The following is a 23,425-nucleotide window of genomic DNA, read 5'->3' on the forward strand; positions in this document are numbered from 1 at the left end:
TCTCAGACGTTTTGGAGAGAATTTGCTCAAAACGTCTATCAAAGCTAGGCTTAAAGGTGAGAACTCCAGTTCTTTTGGATTCTGTATTTGAAAGCGCAGTCAATGCCATACTTGTGTAGTCTAGCCTCTAGTCATACAGATCCCGTTTGAGTGTGTCAAAACATATGCATGTACTTGATGAAGGTGATATGTTGCAAATAATATCTATAGTCAGGTAAGGTTTTTGTTACTTACTTTATTGAGTAACATGCATAAGTTCCTGCTCCATGCATCTCACCACTCTTCTTCGCCTTCAACTGTTTCTCTGGAATGCTTCTCCTGGATTCTCTTTCAACATTCTATATAACCATGGAGCATGTACACAAGTGTACTTGCATACTAACAAGAGATACAACACATCTCCATTCCTTACACAAGGCCAGCATACTTGACTTTTATCTTTTCTAAGTTATAACAATGTACACATTAACTTTAGCATACCATATTAACCAACTTCACAGATATCACATCTTAACAACTCTTCTCGGGTTCCACACTTGTCCACTTTCCAGCCTCACTGGGCCCCTCAATACTTCCTTGGTCCTCTCCTGAGGACCATACGTAATACCCTTCTTGTTCTTCACCCTCTCCAGCTTCACCCTCATAATTTCTCCTCTCTGAATCATACCTCTCCTTAACCTTCCCCTTTGTGCACATTGTTCTAATCCCAATCTCACTCTCATCAAAGTGCTTTGCCTCAGACCTTTTTAGCTATGGAACACCCACCCTCACATTTGCCTTCCTTCACCACATGAACTGAAATGGTATAACACTTGTCGCATGTGGCATATGTCTGAGTGCCTTGACTGTTTCCGGCATCTCCTCCTTCCAACGGTTCATGCTTCCTTCCGCCACACGTACCCCTTCCATGAGACATGTATTCACCTCCTCCGCCACACCATACGTTTGCAGATGATATAGAGCATTTCTCTTGTGCTTAATCCTGTGCTTCTCCATGAATCTCCTCCCCAACAAATTGGGGTCCATTGACAGTTAAATTACTACTTGGAATCCCCCCTAGCAAATTCAATCCTGGAAAACTTCTCCACACTCCTCAAAGTAATCTTCCTCACCACTTTCACCTTGAAAACAGATCCACTAGTACCAACACATACCCTTGTTTGGGATCACTTTCTCATGGGACCTAGAATATCAATTGCCAATTCTTCCCACACACACCTCGGCTGCTCGGAATAACCAATGGTTGCTCTCTTCCCTTCAATCCCTTCCTTGATTTGTTACAGTTCCCACATGTCTTAAGCCTGTCCTCTGCATACTTATTAAATCCTGGCCACCAGTAATCTGCTTTTAGTACCTCTTTCGTTTTTGTTATTCCAATGGCCCTCAACCCATTTGGGATCATGACACTTTCTGAACGATACAGCAAATTGTTCTCCACACTAAGCTCATCTCTCCCTTCCCAAAATGTTTCTGTTCCTGATGCAACCTGGCTTTTCTGGGCCTCTTACCTCTCATGTACTCCTTCACCTCCGTGACACATGGCTCATTCTCACCCTCAGCTTCCCACTCACGCCTTCCTATATTATCATTGTGCGTGTCATAAACTTGTTTGTTCCACCCCACTTCCTCACTCCTGCATTTCTCTTCAACACACAACCTTGACAGGTAACCAGCAAACACATTTCACTTAACAGATACTATCCCTACTTTGAAGTCGTGGCATTGCATGCGCGTTACCCAAATGGCAAGGCTCCCTGTTACCTTTTCTGTCCCCTTGTTTTCAAACACTGCGTTCAGCGGTCTGTGATCCATTCTTATTGCAAAGTGTTGCCGCCACACATATCTTCTAAATCTTTCTACTTCTCATATACCCCCCAAGGCCTCCTTCTGTATAATGGAATACTTGCGCTCGGCTCCCTTCAAAACTCTCTTTGGGACAGCACCACCACTAATCCAGTATCACTTGCATCAGTGGTGATAATCGTTTCATCTCCTTTGGCAAATTGGCATTGTGATTTTGCTAGATTGATCTCAGCTTTTATGAATTCAAACTCCTCCTCACACTAGTCATCTGACTGAAATGCAGTCTTCCTTTATTAAGTGACATGCATAAGCCCCTTCTCCAGGCCTTCCACCACTCTTTTCCACCTTCAACTGTTTGTCTGGAACTCTTCTCCTGGATTCTCTCTAAACTTTCTATGTAACCATGGCGCAGGTACACAAGTGTAATGACATAACAACAAGAGATAAAACAAATATCTGCCAGACAGAATGTTCAATTTTGTGGTTGACATATCAATGGAGCAATCTGGATTTGCAAACAAAAATTCCACCTCTCAACTAGAGAACTATATAAAATGACTTCATGGCACTTCATACATCATACAGTTTATCATTGCATGCAGTGCTATTGACCTCTGTTAACATTGATGTGGAACTTTACAACAGCAATGGAAGGTTCATACAAACGTATATCGTAAGCCTACAGCTGCAAAGGTAATATTACATGTGCCATGTGTCCAGCCTGCAAAAACTATTCTGAACATCCCCTATGGTGATTTAATTTTCATTCAAAGGAATTGTATTGATACTTAAGAGTGTGAAGTAGAGGAGGGTCAAGCTTCCAGGTGATCAAAAAGATTGGGAAAGATTTGTGAGATGGGACTCTGAAAAGAGCATGCTACAAATCTAGAATGGATCCAGTGTGCTCCATATCACAAGACAATTGGACTAAAACAAGAATTTGAAATATGGGTTCTTACAACTAAGTCAACATAGCAGCATTATCAGGTCAAACAATGGAATTTCCTATATTCGGACGATGTACTTCCTAGTACTCTTTCTACTATATAATAATCACATGCACCATAGCCTAAAGTGTGCCCCTATGTATTACACAAAACTAGCGTTTTTCAATTTAACAGGACATATAAAATCACTAGTTTCTTGAGCTGTCAGAAAGTGTTTTATATTTACATTGTCATCTGTATCTGCTCTAACATTTATATAAATAGTACAATCTGCAGGATCAATCGTCACAGAATGGAACTAAGCAGAGCGGTCAAACACCTGGATTACAAATACCCACTGGCCTTTCACTGGCAGAATTAGGTCTCCCTGATTGGCTTACCATCATCTACTTCAGAGGCATTGAACATTTTAAACCAAATCCCATAGTAGGCAACCACATGTAACCTGTAATACAAAGAGAACATTTATGCAATCAATGCCTATATGCAACTGCTTTTGGCCTTAATAAGGACAAAGACATCTTGACTTTCCGATATAACTAATCCATCACCATACACAAAATCAACAAAACATTGGGGAGATTTATACCATGTGTTAGGAAATTAAGTACGATTTCAACCATTTTGTATTACTGACATCAACAAGCCTGCAATAACAATGCTGCCTTAATGCCGACTGTGTAGCTTTGTGTATATATTTTTTTCATACATTTATTTAACAATAATATTCTAGATGTATTCATCAATATTTAATTTTGATCTCCGTCAACTGGTTTGCTAGCTTCATACCTTACTGTCCACACACTGGGGGAATATCCAATGTTGACAATAGAAACACTGCACTCAAATATTCTGGGCTGGCTTACATGATATACATTTCACACATATACTTATCTTCACTATCGAGGCGCATCATTTATTATACGCTGTGTATTAGCCAATGCATATTTCCATTATAACACATGGACATTCACGATAACATGTTATTTTAAGTATAGACGGAATGAAACAGAATTGTATACACACAATCTCAGCTTCTTAACTCTGATGCTCTCTATCCAAAGATGTCACTCATTTAAAAACAATTATGTTCTATTGGGGGTAGATTGCTGTCTTCGGCTGGGGCCTCCCTCTGGAACAGCCTCCCTGCCACTCTAAAACTGGAGGAGAACCATCTCTGCTTCCAAAAGCACCTCAAGTCCTTCCTCTTTGCTTCTGCCTTCACCCCCTGTCCCCTGCTGATCTGCTGTCTCTCAGCAATGTGCACCTGGCCACCCTCTGTCCTCTGGGCCCAAGTACCTGCTCACCCTGCCACCCTCTCGCACTGCCTCCAGGCCACCCCTTGCACTGGGGTCTGTATCTGTACCCATACAGTCCCCCCTTTTTTTTCTTCCTGTACTTATCAGACCTACCCTGTCTACTGCCTTACACGCCGCACATGCCACTTGCTGGCTGCACTACCACTGTTTGTTGCCTTTATTATTTATTTATTTATTATTATTTATCTGTTTCTCTTTTGCTCCACACTTTCCACTTCTCCCCCTTCCATGCACTTTTCCCCTCTCCCTCTCCTATGCACTTGTGCGTTCTAAATGTCACTGGGCCTAGTAAAATCGTTGTTTTGTTCTCCTCAGTTCCCCTCCCTTGCCTTGTCGCACTCTGAAACACTTGTATGAGCGCAATAGAAATAAAATATCAATTCAATTTAATATGAGAATCATCCGTTTTTTAATGTCACACATGTCCTTTGCTAGGGGACATCTTAGATTATAAACTTGAAGGGGTAGTTCGGTCAGAAATGTTATTGGCCCAATCGATCAGGCATGTATTTCTGAGCATTCATTGTTCATTCTTAAAAAACTTTCCAATGCAACTTACCTGAGTTTTTCTCACTTTAATACATGCAAAATCGACAGGTCGGGTACCACCATCTTGTGCCAATCTTATCCGTTGATCCATCGTCCTAAATTCAAGTGCCCTTGCAGCACTAATTCGGATCACCCGCCCCTAATGCTGACATCACTAGACGCTCACGCCCCATTTCACAACAACAATGCACGTCTCATGTCAACATCCTCTGTGCGTAATCTATTGATGTGTCTCCATGGTAATGCCAAAACGCCTCTTTCCCCAACAATAGTAAACAAACCCTTTATGATCATACAACGTTGGAGTTTCTTTTTCCTTCGTATCAGTGTATTTCATTTGAAGCTTCCCTGACTTGTTTCTGCTCTGTTCAGCTATCTGCCAAGTGCTACGCACTGAGAATAGGTACTTACACTGCCTAAAATGAAATATATTAGTATTTGCTTTTCATTACTGATATTATGTACCAATGTCTTTACCAAAACATATTTAAACATGCGTCCTTACAAACTTTTAAAGTTTGAGCCCATTAATCTGGTCTTTTCACAATTTCTTTTTGGAACATGGCTGTTTCTCCACATGTCTTTCCTTGACATTCAATGTTAATGGGGACACTTTTTTCTTCACTTTATGCAATCAGAAACGTTTTTATTTAAATCAATGTTGATTCTGTGCTTCTTCACTATTCAGGAACTATGGAAACAATTCAGCCCTACCTGTACGAGCCCGAATATTCAGAAGAGGAAATCCTTGAAAGTAAAAAAACTCGAGACGATGTGGAATCAGATGAAGGTCATGAGGATCAATCGCCAGAGCCTGAACACAGTCACCTGGAACACGTGGCCACCTGGTGTACCTGCCATTGTTGTGAGCTTATGCATGCTGTGTTGGAGAACTGCTGTTGCAGAGAAAACTCTGGCTGCTTGGCCTGCATTGCTGAAGAAGACACACCACTGCAATACTTTACCGAGTGGCATGACTTCAGGGCCCCCTTCCTTACAGGATCCGTGTTGCGAATGATGATGGTCCTTATGCATGAACTTCGAGCTACGGTTCCACCTCGTATTCCAAGTAAGTTCACTCTATATATGTTGTGTGTTTGACGACTGAGACAGATAACATAATATGTTGTTCCCGTTCATCAATATAACTTTGAAGGATCACTGACCAAATAATTTTTCTGTAAATTGAATACATTACTCATGATCTGAAACAAAAGTGTTCATCTTTACATTTATAGTCCAAACAATTATGTTTCTTTCACTTGGAAGTATCTCCTAAACTATTTTTGCTGGAATTTGCGTTCACATTTCTAATTGATCCCTACTGGAAATCACAAGTACTGTCAGTACTTTGCATGAAAGAGTACTATTTATAGCATGACAATGCCATACATTTTACAAGTGCAAACAAGTGTTGTGTGTTTGACGACTGAGACAGATAACATAATATGTTGTTCCCCTTCATCAATATAACTTTGAAGGATCACTGACCAAATAATTTTTCTGTAAATTGAATACATTACTCATGATCTGAAACAAAAGTGTTCATCTTTACATTTATAGTCCAAACAATTATGTTTCTTTCACTTGGAAGTATCTCCTAAACTGTTTTTGCTGGAATTTGCGTTCACATTTCTAATTGATCCCTACTGGAAATCACAAGTACTGTCAGTACTTTGCATGAAAGAGTACTATTTATAGCATGACAATGCCATACATTTTACAAGTGCAAACAAAAAAAATGCATTTATTGGGTTCATTCAAGTAAACTGTTTCCTTATCTCAAATCACAGATAGTACAGCCTTGTGGCATAACTTGCCTTTGCATGGTGGATTCATGGAAGACTGTGATTTCGCGTTTGATGAGTAATACCTGCCCGAGTGCTTCGAGCCATTCGTGATGAATTCCCCAGTGACCGCAGACAATACTGTGGATTTAGACAGGCAGTACCTCGACCGTAGCAGTATAATTTGTAGTGTCATTGACATCCACTTTAACAAACTAAATAAAAAAAAAAATATTAGCTAACCTAACAGTTCTTAGACATTTTTTGTAAGTCTGCAGCATGTTCAAACATCTAAGAGTATTGTGAAAGATTGGCGTGCTTTGACAAGTTTACAGGCCTGTTGCACTCCCTTCATCCACACCCATCACCCCTCAGCTATCAATGGAAGTTTGCACCTGGGAGAATGGGTTCTTTTGCATGGGCACCCTTATCCACATGACCGCCTTAGACCCAGTGTCTCCAGACTCTCCTTTGAAGACCCTGTCCCAGCAATCCACAAATGTCTGTGTCCATTGACTGTGTTCCGGGCCTATTGCACTCGCCTCATCCACATCCATCCTCCTCCGCTATTAATGGCAGTTCACACCTGTGGGTGCATGCTTGCAAGGGGGCTGCACTGCCGGGATTCAGGAGGTCAAACATTGACATCGAGGCCTGGTGGGTATCAACGAACACGTCAGACATTCACATACACACCAACTTCTGTAATCCTTTATAAACACTTTAGAAGTTACCAAGAAAACCTCTGCGAAATCGACAACAGATATCGCCAGCTCTCCACTTTTTACCTTGCTTGCTCAATCGGCTCATCTGTTATTCTAAGTAACGTTTAGTCAACTTTTAGTTTAGTTTTCTGTAGTGTCAATGTTCTCTGCTTGGCCACTTTCTATTGCTTTTTACTCTATGTACAACCTATTGTCGGGGGGAAATTCTGCCTGGGTCGGCCGGGCCGTCCGCAGACCTCCTGGCAGGGAGGCCCCAACTCCTCCCGTATATCCCAGATGAGATAGAGTATGAGACACACGCAAGAAGCAAGGTGACTCTGCTGTTTATTAGACAAAAACGGCAGGGATGGGTCAAGGAGCGTACGCGTTCGTCCTGACACACACACAATCGTGGGGCTCGCAGGCCCTTTTTACTGTATTATGACGCGCTACTTGCGTCACTTTAAAAAAGTTAACAAAAAACCTATCGCCACTCTTAATTGGTTGCTCGAGTGGTAGGGTTAGTATAGCATACGTATAGAGAATAATGTGAGTGGATGAAGGTTAGTCAGGTGATATATCTGGGTTGTCCCTACATTTAGATACATGAGAATTGTTACATGAAGACTCCTAATGATTGGTTAATATTACTGGCGTCAGTGATAAGAGCCCCATGTTCTGATTGATGCGCCCGTGAGCTTCCCAGCCTGGGACCACCGCTGTTCCCAGCTCTCGGTGTACCTGCAATTTGCAACAATGTTTCACTATGGGTACGTGCAGACAATGTGAGGATTTATTCATAGCTGGAAGGCTGACCGCTCCCACTGTCGCAGATGTCCATTGAGCCTTTCAAGTGTATCTGCCTGTGTCTCGTAACGAGGGATCCAGATGCCTCTTTTCTCCTGGGCTTGGCATCTCGTCAGGTTCGGCTTGGTCACGTGAGGAGGGACCGTGTTTGAGGCAGAATTCTGCACAATTAATATTGTTTTTCCACTGTGTGTCTAGTTTAATTTGCAGGTGTGACTTTAACGTTGGTGCGCGGCGTGCAAGGTTGCAACATCGTGCCCTTGATGATTTTCTCTTGGAATGCAGGTTTGCAACATTGCGACCTTGGCTGGTTGCTTCGCCGGGCTCATTCTGCAGGATCAGCAACCTGACTCTTGTTTTGTTAATGTCCACGGGAGCTCTTGCTTGCGGCCTACTTAGGCCTAGTGTATGAGTGGGTCCGTCTGGTGCACAGGTGCTTTAGGTTACAGTACCATATAGTTTCATGACCAGTATCGTGTCTTCATTATATTTCTCATGGTGGCAACTGGTTTTAAGAGAAGCGTGAGCAAGCTTTTTAGATGAGTTCATGACGCGTCTTGCGTTTCTGCATTTTGAAAGCCTATGTAGAAAATAATAAAGATGCACGTCCGTGAGTATGCCTGTCGCCTACGTCATAGCACTGGGTATATTCTTCGTGTAGATTGGTGCAGGAGTGTCCAGTGTATATATTTGCACAGGTGTGCTTACCGTTGGCTAGGTCGTCATGGCATCTCTAACGACGTGTAGATTTTAGTCTAGTTGGTCCGTGCCGCAGGTGTCGGCATGGCCAGTGCGGGCTGCTGGGCAGGCAGATGGACACATCCGTATGTTCCTGTACCAGGGTATCTGGTCGTCTGGTAGATGGACAAACTCTTCTCGTGGCGGGTGTCTGGGTCGTGACCCTTTAGGCCAAGCACGAGAGGTGAAGGACGGGAGCCTGGTCTTCCATTCTCCCACTTCACTATTCTCATTTTATTTTTATTAAAAAAGTCTACACCAGTATCAACCGTCTGACGCATTTTATCTTTGTAATTAACAAATAAATCACAGACTATTGTTTCCAAATGTAATCTCTCGTAGTTCATGTTTTTAATAGTAATATTATGATTTCTCTGAGGGGCATGACATTGCGCGCGGGTGATATATTTTACCTGAAGGCATGCTGCTTGTATTGGCTGTACGTAATTACGATTCTGAGAGGCACCCATGAGGGCTCAACTTTAAACAGCTGTATGAAACCCTCTTTGAAGAGATCAACTGGTCTTATGTTAAAAGGAAGGAAAGGCCATTCATCCATCAGAAAAAATCTTTTGAGCATAAGATGGGATTGGTATGCAAATTATGACCACCTAGTTTAAGGGACATGTGGTAATATCCCACGTGGTGCATAGATTCCGGAAGACCAAACCTTATTTGTTGTTATGCCCGGCTACTGAAGTAAGGCAATTCATTTTAAGGCTGCGAGTAAACCAACTCCCGGTACTTGCTGTCAGGGGTCCTCGGTTGGGGGTGGCCCAAGGATACATGATCTGTCGAATCTGTGGTTGCCCAGGATCCAAAGAATCTGCTAGACATGTCCTTACCCAAAGCTCCAAATTAGGGTCAGTGTTTGTGTATGTATGACAAATTGGTACACAGATATGAGGCGATCACTGGGGACTCATTTTGGGACTACTGGCTCAATTCCAAAACCATTGCAGTACAGTTGGCCCTATATAGTGGGTACGGCATCCATTCATCACCAGGCATTTGAAAGCCTGCAATTTAACATGCACAAAAGTTCATTAAATGTGTTTTTTGGGGGGTGGGAAAGGGCAGATAAGTGGTTGAGGGGGGTCAGGTATAGTTAAAAAATAGGTGCAGGAGGGGGGATTTTGGTGAACTTTCAGACACGTTTAAATTGCAGGCTTTGAAATGCCTGACAATGAAAGGACATAGAACCATATAGGGTATGGACACATGCTAAGATTCTATTAACTGATTAAAGCATTTATGGTCCTGTCTTGGTTGTGCTAATTCGAAATGAATTCTCCCTTTTACAAACTGTATTGATATTGACATTGTGTGGCATTATTATCATCATTATATATTATAGAGGAGAATTGCCTAGCATTTCGGCGCTGGACTGCCCCAGGGCAGGACAAAGGCTAATATGTGGGGAAATGTCTTCTCTGTGAAAGGGACAGTGAGCTAAAGACTTGGTAGAGTCTCTCCCAGGGGTTATTCACCCAAGAACAGGTCATTGGGCTGTGTTCGTGCTGGTAGAGAGATTCCCAGACCACCCATTGTTTTGCATAAAGTAACTTTGGGTCTCACCCTAAGTTACCAGGGCAATCCAGACGTGGACCCCTTGCTCACTGTTCTTAGAGAGGCACAGTTTCACCTCACTGATGATGCCCAACAAGGCTGAAACACGTGTATGGGGTTACTGTTGGTACTCATGTTCAGAGGAGAATTGCCTAGCATTTCGGCGCTGGACTGACCCAGGACAGGACAAAGGCTGATATGCGGGGACATTTCTTCTCTGTGAAAGGATCAGTGAGCTAAAGACTTGGTAGAGTCTCTCCCAGGGGTTATTCACCTAAGAACAGGTCATTAGGCTGTGTTTGTGCTGGTAGAGAGATTCCCAGACCCCCCATTGTTTTGCATAAAGTAACTTTGGGTCTCAACCTAAATTACCAGGGCGATCCAGACATGGACCCCTTGCTCACTGTTCTTAGAGAGGCACAGTTTCACCTCACTGATGATGCCCAACAAAGCTGAAACACATGTATAGGGTTACTTTTGGTACTCTTGTTCAGAGGAGAATTGCCTAGCATTTCGGCGCAGGACTGCCCCAGGGCAGGACAAAGGCTGATATGTGGGGACAGTTCTTCTCTGTGAAAGGGACAGTGAGCTTAAGACTTGGTAGAGTCTCCCCCAGGGGTTATTCACCCAAGAACAGGTCATTGGGCTGTGTTCGTGCTAGTAGAGGGATTCCCAGACCCCCCATTGTTTTGTATTATATATTATTATGTTCTGTGTTTTATGTTTTATCCTATTATTATTCTGTTTATTATCATTACAGCTTATTATGTTTTATGTTTTATTATGTTTTATTATGTATTATGTGTCATGTTTTATGTGGTATACGTCTTACATTTTTGGGTAAAGTCAAAATTTTGGACCATATCACAATAAACAAATAAAAAATATTATTTAATAGTAATATTTATTTATATTTCTTTAACAGATCATAGGGACATCCGAACAATGCCTTCTTGTATCATTTTGGGTTACACTGATAACAGCCATGCTAAAAGTCAGAGTGCAGTCCTGCATGTATTTCAAAAGGAAAAGGATTTAAATGTAATAAGAAAATGGCTCTTGAGCTTGAGCTGCGGATTTCTAGTGTCCAAAATTGAAAGCAGAGCCAAGGATGTCTTGGTTGACTGGAAGGCACCTCAGCATGCACTTCTCAGTAGCTATGTACAAACAATCACAGTACACTAAAAAGAGTCGCCCCAGGCTCCATCGCAAATTACTTCCAAATGCAGTTCCAACTAAATTTCAGCACACGCTAAACCTGGTGAGTAGTGAACCCTTGATTTGGAAATGTATTATACCATTTTCTAAATTTGCCAGTATAATATGTCTCATGCATGCCCACCAATGTATTGAAATAGTCTGTGAATAGGTAACATAATGAACGGTTTTCATTTTTTGTTGAATATTCCCAATGATATTTTATTACAAAGTTTCCTTCGTGACACAATGTACTGTGGTTTGTACATTTTGAACTTTAGATTAGTTTGTGTATCCCTACTTTAGAGATACTCAAACAGTTCGGTGCAATTGGAGCCTTTCTACACATGCACTCACATCACATCCTTTCAAAATAGGTCCATTTTTTTTATTACCATGTCTGGCTTTGCATAGTCCGCACTGATGGAATTACAGACCGGTATCATGGAGGAAACAACAGACACGTCCAACAACCTAATGGTGAGGCCAAGCAACTTGTACACAAACCTTTTAAATCATTTTTGATGTGGTGTAAATTAAAAAGCTAATGTCCATTTTCTATTGAATAATGGTATGAATATATACATCGATTGAAGAACTGTCATGCTACATAGACTACTTTTCCAGGGTCAACAAACTCCTCACTCACCTTTCAAGTAATTGTTTTAGAATATTCCTTCAGATGCTACTATACAAAATATGTATTTGTTCAAGTTCAAATTATAGCATATAGAGGATAATGTTAGCTTTTCATACAAACATGCTTGTAGGCTTCTTTGTCAATATTGACCATCTATTACATGTATTACTTTTTTATATGTTACAACTTTATTATTACAATTAATGTTATATAGGCAGAGTCTGGAACTTCAACAATGTATTATTCTTCTACTGCAACCGGTCTGGAGGATGAGGTATGAGTAGTGATAATTGTTTTATTTATACCAATAGTTGTTGATTAACAATATCCTTTTTATATTTAAGACATTCTTTTTTTAAATAATTTGCACAGCTGTCAGCAAATTGCAAACTATTAGATCAACAACCTTGATGTATTTATCGCAGAAACACATGCAACAATAAAAGTAAACCTTCAGAAAGATTTAATTTGTCCCGCAATAACGTAGACCGATTGAATATATGAATGGAGTAAGGTTTTGTTTATAAACTTTAGCTGCTTAGCAAAAAGTGGAATCAGTGAAACAAAATTATATTACAACAGATTAAAGGGCCACAATGTAATCCATATGTATTGCAGGATGTTCTCGAACCAACTCCCTGCAACATCTCTGAAGGTTATCAGGTACAGTTTTCAAATATGCCTTTTGGAAATGTTACATGTAAAAAGTGTTATACTTTTTACATAGTTCAACTGATAATCATTAAATCAACTCTCAAGATATACTTTGTGAGATCAAAGATGTTGGCATTAGATTGTTTAATAATTTAATCAATGTTCTTTGAATTTATGATGTTCGGGGAATGTACTACTTAAGTGGTCGAAATTGAAGAGACAAATGGACAAGAGGTATACATAAGACATGGTAAAATATCAGTTATCCATTTTGCCTATGATGTAATATTTAATATGTTTTGATGTTTTCCATAGTGACGTTTTGTTGTATATGTATATATGTATGTATGATTATTTAAGTGGAATATCAAATTTCAATGTTTATACAATATCAAATAGCTTTTTTTCAGCTCGGTGTGGCGGTCAGAAAATCCAATTTGAATGTTTCTCGGAAAATTAGGAAAACAAAGGTACATAAACAACTTATTATTTTTCAAAATCCTTTGTTATCAGTTATTTAATTGATATTACATGTTAATGTAGTAATTCATATATTCTGAATGTGTGCATATAATGAAGCATGTTTTTCTCTTCAATTAGAGGCCTAGGAAGAATAGAAGCATAAAGAGTCAAACAACCACACAAACTAATGATGCCACTTGCCAATCCTTTGTCATTTGCGAGCAGCTACAGTTTAAGGTTCAACATGGTCCTTGCAAGATTGAGTGTCGTGATGCAGATGTCCAGCGGGCAAAAACTTGAATTGAATGTCAGCAGTGAACCATGGAAAGTAACCCTGGATCATTGTTATAGCACAGAACGTCACCCAGAACAAACAAAGAACACAGAGGATATTTCAAAATTGCTTGCAGAACCGCTCACACAATCCATACCCTCTAAATAAATGCTATTTAAGAAACAGAAAATGTTCTCTGTTTCCCCCATACATGTGGACCAATCAGAAATATCACACACAGAAATAACTGAAGCATCTTCGCTACTGATTGATGATTGTGCTTGTGATGTGGTCTTCACTCTTTGTAGTGATGAGGACTTATCCACCACTATGGGATTGCAAACCACTGCACCTCTGGAAGATAGGCTATTAAAAGAACCAAAATACATTGTATCCGACTGCTGCCTGATCAAGATTATGTAAATTATTAAATGTGATCATAAATTGCATAGGAGGATATGTGGGGAGTCATTGGTGAAGTTTACTCGTGTGGTCAAAGGCATCAACCTGAAGATCATAACTCATTTTCATGGTCTGCTCAATCTATATTTGGAAAAGCGCCTGCTGGAAATGTACTTTGTTCATCTGCTTTGTTGTTTAGTGGATCAACGTACAGTACGATTTCAAGCTTTTCTAACTTCGTGGGACTCGAGTTCCTTTCAAAAACCCAGTACTACAAATATCAGAAGGATTTCTTGTTGCCCACTATTAGCCAGGCATGAACACTCAAACAGATGTCAATGGACAATGCTTTCGCTCTCAAAAAAGGCTCTGGCTTGCTGGTGATAGACAGTGTGACATCCCTGATTTTTCTGCTAAATACTGCACTTACCACTTCCAAGATATGGACACAAAAGAAATTGTGAGTTCAGTCATCGTGCAAGTATCTGAATGTACATCTTCAGATGCCAAAATATGGTTTCATTAAATCCACTAAACTTCTGCAATCCAGAGGAATGCAAATAGACCTGATGGCCACTGACAGGCACGTTTCAATAGACAAGGCCATGCAAGATCAGTTCCCAGACATAAAGCATCAATATGATGTATGGCACATCGCAAAATCAATTTTGAATTAAAATGACAGCTGTGGAAATGAAAAAGGCCACAGAAAACATTTTAAATTGGTCACAGTCCATCAGCAACCATATTTGATGGAGCCCAAAAACTTGCGAAGGATCTGTAGATATTCTGCTTGAAAAATGTAATTCATTGATGCACCATTGTTCTAACATACACTCTTGCAATGAAAACTAACATTTCCACAATGTGCACATGAACCATTGAGCAAGGAGCAGGATCATAAGGAAAGGTGGTTGGTTCCAGGCTCCCCTCCTCACACAGCACTTGAGACGATTTTGTACAACAAAATGCTTTCAAGAGACTTGAGGGGACTCACAAGTTCTGCCACTCTGAAGATTTGGAGGTGTTCCATAACATGTGCCTAAAGTACAGGCCTAAAAGGTTGAATTTTGGCATAGACGGTATGGAGGCCAGAACAAGACTGGCTGTACTTACACACAATGTGAATGTTGGAAAGGAACCAACAAAAACTACAGGAGTTCACCAAAAGAAGCAAACGGTGAGTGACAAAGCCAAGGGGGTGGCTAGGTCTGAAAAAGACCCGGGGCTACTCTAATGCTGGAACTGTCGGGACTGGGGGCTAGCTAGCCTTTTGATTGTAGCTCCTGAGATTCTATCCGGGGCTACAACCAAAAGACCAAGGGCTATAGCCCCCTTAGCCCCCCCCCAGAAACGCCTCTGGGCAAAGCCAATCTTCCAGCAGATGGATTTTGAAATTGTAAAAGATCTGACATTGAATGTGCTGGCCATGCAAACACATGGAATTCACTCAGATGTTGTTTCCAGTGCACAGGTTATGCCACGGAACATTGCAAATGTGGGTTGCCCTTCCAAACTTGAACTTGTTGAAAGGTGGCCTTCAAGATTCAAATGATGTGTGGCTCACTTCACAGTGTTTAATAAAGGCGGTTTCAAACTTTTGCCCAGTGTTTGAAATGTACAATGAATGATATAGTATGTCATTTGTTCTATTTTTCTTTGATTTTTGTATTTATTTCCATCAATATAATTGATTTATAGTACAACAATTAACAACAATAAATGTCAATCTGATTATTTCAAGTATGTGACTCAAATCAAATGTAGAAGAGACTGGTGAGCTTAAAATCAACAGTTACCTGACCTAATTTGGGCTCCCCAGGCAAACTAATGTAATTTTATAAACAAGCACCTTGATCCCTACTGGTAGATCCTGGTGGGCACTTACTGCTGGATACCCAGGCAGTGCCTTTAAGTCCTGCTTATCCAATCCTAGGTTTGAGCCCCGTAGGTAATGAACTCACAATACTTGAGAAATGTAAGCAGAAAATCGGGGCAGCAGACATACATAAACTCAATGTCTCCAGATCTCATGTCCTCTCCAGGCTGGACCACTGCAACAGCCTCTTCCTCAATTTACTTAAATCCTCCCTTCACCCCCTTCAACTAATCCAGAATATGACTGTGAGACTTATCCTTGGCCTCAAGCCCAGGGACTGCATCTCTCAAGGCCAAAAATATGTCCACTGGCTACCCGGGGGCTGCGAGGATCAAGTTGAACACCCTCTGCATCATCCACAAGGCTTTCTGGTGCCAGAAATTCCACTTCATCTGACTCTTTGCCTAAATACCTCCAGCTTAGAGACCTTCGGCCACATAACTGCAATTCTCTGTAGATCAGATGCTATTCCAAGCAGAGAGTGTGGGGTACATCTCTTTCCTCGGCAGCAGCTTCCCTCTTTAATGGCCTCCCTGCCCCTCTCATGCTTCTGCCTGATCTTCTAAAGGTCCAGAAGCTTCTCAAGATCCACCTTTTCTCTTCTTCCTTCACCCCCATCTGTCACATTGACTGGCTGCCTGATCCCTTTTGAGCTCCACAGGGCACCAAGCCTTCATCGCCCAGTATACCCCAGCACAATGTCTTCCTGTCCCCCTCTGGCTCCCTGCAACCTGCACTTGCCCTTCATGGCCCCTTTACCCTGACAAGCCTAGTGGGGTATGAATACCTACAAAGCCTGGTGCACCCCTGTCCTTGTGCTTAGCATGTGGTCCTCACTCCCTGTTTCCCCTGGCACTTGCCCACCTGGCCTCCCCTTAGCACTTGCCTGCCCCCATTGGCCCTCTTCTTCTCCCTTCCTCTCCCTCCCCCATGCACTAGTATACCTCCTCTTGTCCCGCACCTCACCCCCACCCTAGAATTTTCCCTTCTGTCCCGACCTACACCCCGCCACCATCTCCCTTCCCCCTGCACTTCTTGTTACTGCACTTGCACGGTCCGAATGACACAAGGCCTAGTAGGACCCTGTCTTTCATGATTTAACCATCTCAGTATGAGTTTGTGAGTTTTTAAATCGGCATAGATGGTGGGTAGCGAATAGCTACTTAGCTCACAGCAATACATACTTATCCTGTTTTTGGTACTAGGTGATTATAGTACTGTAGAAATAGCTTGTGTAGTCCCAACAGTGAAATTATCTAACTAACTGACCGAATTGCCGAAGTCCTTGTGTTGTGCTCAAGATGCAAAAGCCTGTTTTCCTAATGTGTATTCAAATTCTGTTTATTTTAGCAAAGAAGTGGCAAACTCTAAGAAAAAAAAAACTGGCCAAAACACTATTAATTTAGCAAATCTTCCCAGCATCGCCCTATTGATATATAGGTACATCCGAGCATGTCCGCACCTCGCCTAGGGTCCTCTTTGAAACAATTCGTAAATGTTGTGGGACCAGGCGAGTGGATACGTTAAAAGGGAAGTAAATATTTTCTGATGTGGTATACTTGAAATATTCCATTGTTTTTCACTGCACTGAGTGCCATTAATATTGTGCATTTTTGTGGCATGTGTTCCCAAAATCGAAACTCACTCTGCATGCAGTGAATGCTAGATGAAGGTTCCCATTGTTACTTGTCCTTGAATACACCACTCTATCATTTTGAAAGACAAAATGTGTCGAATAGCCACAAAGAATTGATAAGATTCACTATATTGAAAGCTAACGTAAGAATGTTAAGTTTCTGCCACTGAGATCTGTCTTTCGAAGCGGTTTGTCATCCGTCACAGAGGGGGAACGGAACTACACAAAACAATATAAGGAAAGATTTAAATAATATTTATGCAAGTGAAGATGTGCTGTATGCTACATGATTAACATTGTTACAGATGAATGTTCAATTTTACGCAAAGAATAGACACTGTGTGTATTCATTGTAACTTAAATTGATAGTTACCATACATATTTAATGTTTATATATGTACTGTATACATAACCTTATATATGTACTGTGTATATATGTGTTCTGTGTAGTGTGTATATAACAAACATATGTACTGTGTGTATTCAATTATAAAGTGGGTACTGAAATATATTTTTTCATTCTCATTTTTACATAGTTATATTATTCTTGTGTGCACATGCCATGGGTACAGTATACCGGCGGATAGCTTCTTCAACCGCAATTGGACAATAATCATCAACAACGCATCAACAACGCATTGGTCATAACAATTATCTGGGACAATCGCCAGACACCAATATGTCCTTTCGCGGTTGCATCAACAATGAGCAACAGGGCAGCCTATAGGTTATAAAACGTGCAGATGTGTAAGTGTTGCATTTCTAATTGAAACCACCCATTTGTTCTATGTAATGGAACGCCATGTGCGATGACCGAAAATCGCTGATGTAAAATAATAACTTTCTGTGAAGAATGGGATTAATAGATAGATGAACAAAATCGGTTTTATAAGATCACCATTCACAGTAAAACTACAAATTGTGAACCATGCGATGTTTGCTGCTATTATCAACATTGGAAAAAGTTACCCACTTTTCCGTGGACTTAATTACCTCTTTTCAGCGTCATGCCAAAATTAAAAGGGCTTGTTACGCTCCCGACTATTGTTGTTTTTTTCAAAATAAACAGTTTTTACCCAAAGCTCCAAATTAGGGTCAGTGTTTGTGTATGTATGACAAATTGGTACACAGATATGAGGCGATCACTGGGGACTCATTTTGGGACTACTGGCTCAATTCCAAAACCATTGCAGTACAGTTGGCCCTATATAGTGGGTACGGCATCCATTCATCACCAGGCATTTGAAAGCCTGCAATTTAACATGCACAAAAGTTCATTAAATGTGTTTTTTGGGGGGTGGGAAAGGGCAGATAAGTGGTTGAGGGGGGTCAGGTATAGTTAAAAAATAGGTGCAGGAGGGGGGATTTTGGTGAACTTTCAGACACGTTTAAATTGCAGGCTTTGAAATGCCTGACAATGAAAGGACATAGAACCATATAGGGTATGGACACATGCTAAGATTCTATTAACTGATTAAAGCATTTATGGTCCTGTCTTGGTTGTGCTAATTCGAAATGAATTCTCCCTTTTACAAACTGTATTGATATTGACATTGTGTGGCATTATTATCATCATTATATATTATAGAGGAGAATTGCCTAGCATTTCGGCGCTGGACTGCCCCAGGGCAGGACAAAGGCTAATATGTGGGGAAATGTCTTCTCTGTGAAAGGGACAGTGAGCTAAAGACTTGGTAGAGTCTCGCCCAGGGGTTATTCACCCAAGAACAGGTCATTGGGCTGTGTTCGTGCTGGTAGAGAGATTCCCAGACCACCCATTGTTTTGCATAAAGTAACTTTGGGTCTCACCCTAAGTTACCAGGGCAATCCAGACGTGGACCCCTTGCTCACTGTTCTTAGAGAGGCACAGTTTCACCTCACTGATGATGCCCAACAAGGCTGAAACACGTGTATGGGGTTACTGTTGGTACTCATGTTCAGAGGAGAATTGCCTAGCATTTCGGCGCTGGACTGACCCAGGACAGGACAAAGGCTGATATGCGGGGACATTTCTTCTCTGTGAAAGGATCAGTGAGCTAAAGACTTGGTAGAGTCTCTCCCAGGGGTTATTCACCTAAGAACAGGTCATTAGGCTGTGTTTGTGCTGGTAGAGAGATTCCCAGACCCCCCATTGTTTTGCATAAAGTAACTTTGGGTCTCAACCTAAATTACCAGGGCGATCCAGACATGGACCCCTTGCTCACTGTTCTTAGAGAGGCACAGTTTCACCTCACTGATGATGCCCAACAAAGCTGAAACACATGTATAGGGTTACTTTTGGTACTCTTGTTCAGAGGAGAATTGCCTAGCATTTCGGCGCAGGACTGCCCCAGGGCAGGACAAAGGCTGATATGTGGGGACAGTTCTTCTCTGTGAAAGGGACAGTGAGCTAAAGACTTGGTAGAGTCTCCCCCAGGGGTTATTCACCCAAGAACAGGTCATTGGGCTGTGTTCGTGCTAGTAGAGGGATTCCCAGACCCCCCATTGTTTTGTATTATATATTATTATGTTCTGTGTTTTATCCTATTATTATTCTGTTTATTATCATTACAGCTTGTTATGTTTTATGTTTTATTATGTTTTATTATGTATTATGTGTCATGTTTTATGTGGTATACGTCTTACATTTTTGGGTAAAGTCAAAATTTTGGACCATATCACAATAAACAAATAAAAAATATTATTTAATAGTAATATTTATTTATATTTCTTTAACAGATCATAGGGACATCCGAACAATGCCTTCTTGTATCATTTTGGGTTACACTGATAACAGCCATGCTAAAAGTCAGAGTGCAGTCCTGCATGTATTTCAAAAGGAAAAGGATTTAAATGTAATAAGAAAATGGCTCTTGAGCTTGAGCTGCGGATTTCTAGTGTCCAAAATTGAAAGCAGAGCCAAGGATGTCTTGGTTGACTGGAAGGCACCTCAGCATGCACTTCTCAGTAGCTATGTACAAACAATCACAGTACACTAAAAAGAGTCGCCCCAGGCTCCATCGCAAATTACTTCCAAATGCAGTTCCAACTAAATTTCAGCACACGCTAAACCTGGTGAGTAGTGAACCCTCGATTTGGAAATGTATTATACCATTTTCTAAATTTGCCAGTATAATATGTCTCATGCATGCCCACCAATGTATTGAAATAGTCTGTGAATAGGTAACATAATGAACGGTTTTCATTTTTTGTTGAATATTCCCAATGATATTTTATTACAAAGTTTCCTTCGTGACACAATGTACTGTGGTTTGTACATTTTGAACTTTAGATTAGTTTGTGTATCCCTACTTTAGAGATACTCAAACAGTTCGGTGCAATTGGAGCCTTTCTACACATGCACTCACATCACATCCTTTCAAAATAGGTCCATTTTTTTTATTACCATGTCTGGCTTTGCATAGTCCGCACTGATGGAATTACAGACCGGTATCATGGAGGAAACAACAGACACGTCCAACAACCTAATGGTGAGGCCAAGCAACTTGTACACAAACCTTTTAAATCATTTTTGATGTGGTGTAAATTAAAAAGCTAATGTCCATTTTCTATTGAATAATGGTATGAATATATACATCGATTGAAGAACTGTCATGCTACATAGACTACTTTTCCAGGGTCAACAAACTCCTCACTCACCTTTCAAGTAATTGTTTTAGAATATTCCTTCAGATGCTACTATACAAAATATGTATTTGTTCAAGTTCAAATTATAGCATATAGAGGATAATGTTAGCTTTTCATACAAACATGCTTGTAGGCTTCTTTGTCAATATTGACCATCTATTACATGTATTTCTTTTTTATATGTTACAACTTTATTATTACAATTAATGTTATATAGGCAGAGTCTGGAACTTCAACAATGTATTATTCTTCTACTGCAACCGGTCTGGAGGATGAGGTATGAGTAGTGATAATTGTTTTATTTATACCAATAGTTGTTGATTAACAATATCCTTTTTATATTTAAGACATTCTTTTTTTAAATAATTTGCACAGCTGTCAGCAAATTGCAAACTATTAGATCAACAACCTTGATGTATTTATCGCAGAAACACATGCAACAATAAAAGTAAACCTTCAGAAAGATTTAATTTGTCCCGCAATAACGTAGACCGATTGAATATATGAATGGAGTAAGGTTTTGTTTATAAACTTTAGCTGCTTAGCAAAAAGTGGAATCAGTGAAACAAAATTATATTACAACAGATTAAAGGGCCACAATGTAATCCATATGTATTGCAGGATGTTCTCGAACCAACTCCCTGCAACATCTCTGAAGGTTATCAGGTACAGTTTTCAAATATGCCTTTTGGAAATGTTACATGTAAAAAGTGTTATACTTTTTACATAGTTCAACTGATAATCATTAAATCAACTCTCAAGATATACTTTGTGAGATCAAAGATGTTGGCATTAGATTGTTTAATAATTTAATCAATGTTCTTTGAATTTATGATGTTCGGGGAATGTACTACTTAAGTGGTCGAAATTGAAGAGACAAATGGACAAGAGGTATACATAAGACATGGTAAAATATCAGTTATCCATTTTGCCTATGATGTAATATTTAATATGTTTTGATGTTTTCCATAGTGACGTTTTGTTGTATATGTATATATGTATGTATGATTATTTAAGTGGAATATCAAATTTCAATGTTTATACAATATCAAATAGCTTTTTTTCAGCTCGGTGTGGCGGTCAGAAAATCCAATTTGAATGTTTCTCGGAAAATTAGGAAAACAAAGGTACATAAACAACTTATTATTTTTCAAAATCCTTTGTTATCAGTTATTTAATTGATATTACATGTTAATGTAGTAATTCATATATTCTGAATGTGTGCATATAATGAAGCATGTTTTTCTCTTCAATTAGAGGCCTAGGAAGAATAGAAGCATAAAGAGTCAAACAACCACACAAACTAATGATGCCACTTGCCAATCCTTTGTCATTTGCGAGCAGCTACAGTTTAAGGTTCAACATGGTCCTTGCAAGATTGAGTGTCGTGATGCAGATGTCCAGCGGGCAAAAACTTGAATTGAATGTCAGCAGTGAACCATGGAAAGTAACCCTGGATCATTGTTATAGCACAGAACGTCACCCAGAACAAACAAAGAACACAGAGGATATTTCAAAATTGCTTGCAGAACCGCTCACACAATCCATACCCTCTAAATAAATGCTATTTAAGAAACAGAAAATGTTCTCTGTTTCCCCCATACATGTGGACCAATCAGAAATATCACACACAGAAATAACTGAAGCATCTTCGCTACTGATTGATGATTGTGCTTGTGATGTGGTCTTCACTCTTTGTAGTGATGAGGACTTATCCACCACTATGGGATTGCAAACCACTGCACCTCTGGAAGATAGGCTATTAAAAGAACCAAAATACATTGTATCCGACTGCTGCCTGATCAAGATTATGTAAATTATTAAATGTGATCATAAATTGCATAGGAGGATATGTGGGGAGTCATTGGTGAAGTTTACTCGTGTGGTCAAAGGCATCAACCTGAAGATCATAACTCATTTTCATGGTCTGCTCAATCTATATTTGGAAAAGCGCCTGCTGGAAATGTACTTTGTTCATCTGCTTTGTTGTTTAGTGGATCAACGTACAGTACGATTTCAAGCTTTTCTAACTTCGTGGGACTCGAGTTCCTTTCAAAAACCCAGTACTACAAATATCAGAAGGATTTCTTGTTGCCCACTATTAGCCAGGCATGAACACTCAAACAGATGTCAATGGACAATGCTTTCGCTCTCAAAAAAGGCTCTGGCTTGCTGGTGATAGACAGTGTGACATCCCTGATTTTTCTGCTAAATACTGCACTTACCACTTCCAAGACATGGACACAAAAGAAATTGTGAGTTCAGTCATCGTGCAAGTATCTGAATGTACATCTTCAGATGCCAAAATATGGTTTCATTAAATCCACTAAACTTCTGCAATCCAGAGGAATGCAAATAGACCTGATGGCCACTGACAGGCACGTTTCAATAGACAAGGCCATGCAAGATCAGTTCCCAGACATAAAGCATC

The sequence above is a fragment of the Ambystoma mexicanum genome, chromosome 1q, assembly GCF_040938575.1.
Source record: "Ambystoma mexicanum isolate Mex_15411 chromosome 1q, UKY_AmexF1_1, whole genome shotgun sequence".
NCBI classification, from domain to species: domain Eukaryota; kingdom Metazoa; phylum Chordata; class Amphibia; order Caudata; family Ambystomatidae; genus Ambystoma; species Ambystoma mexicanum.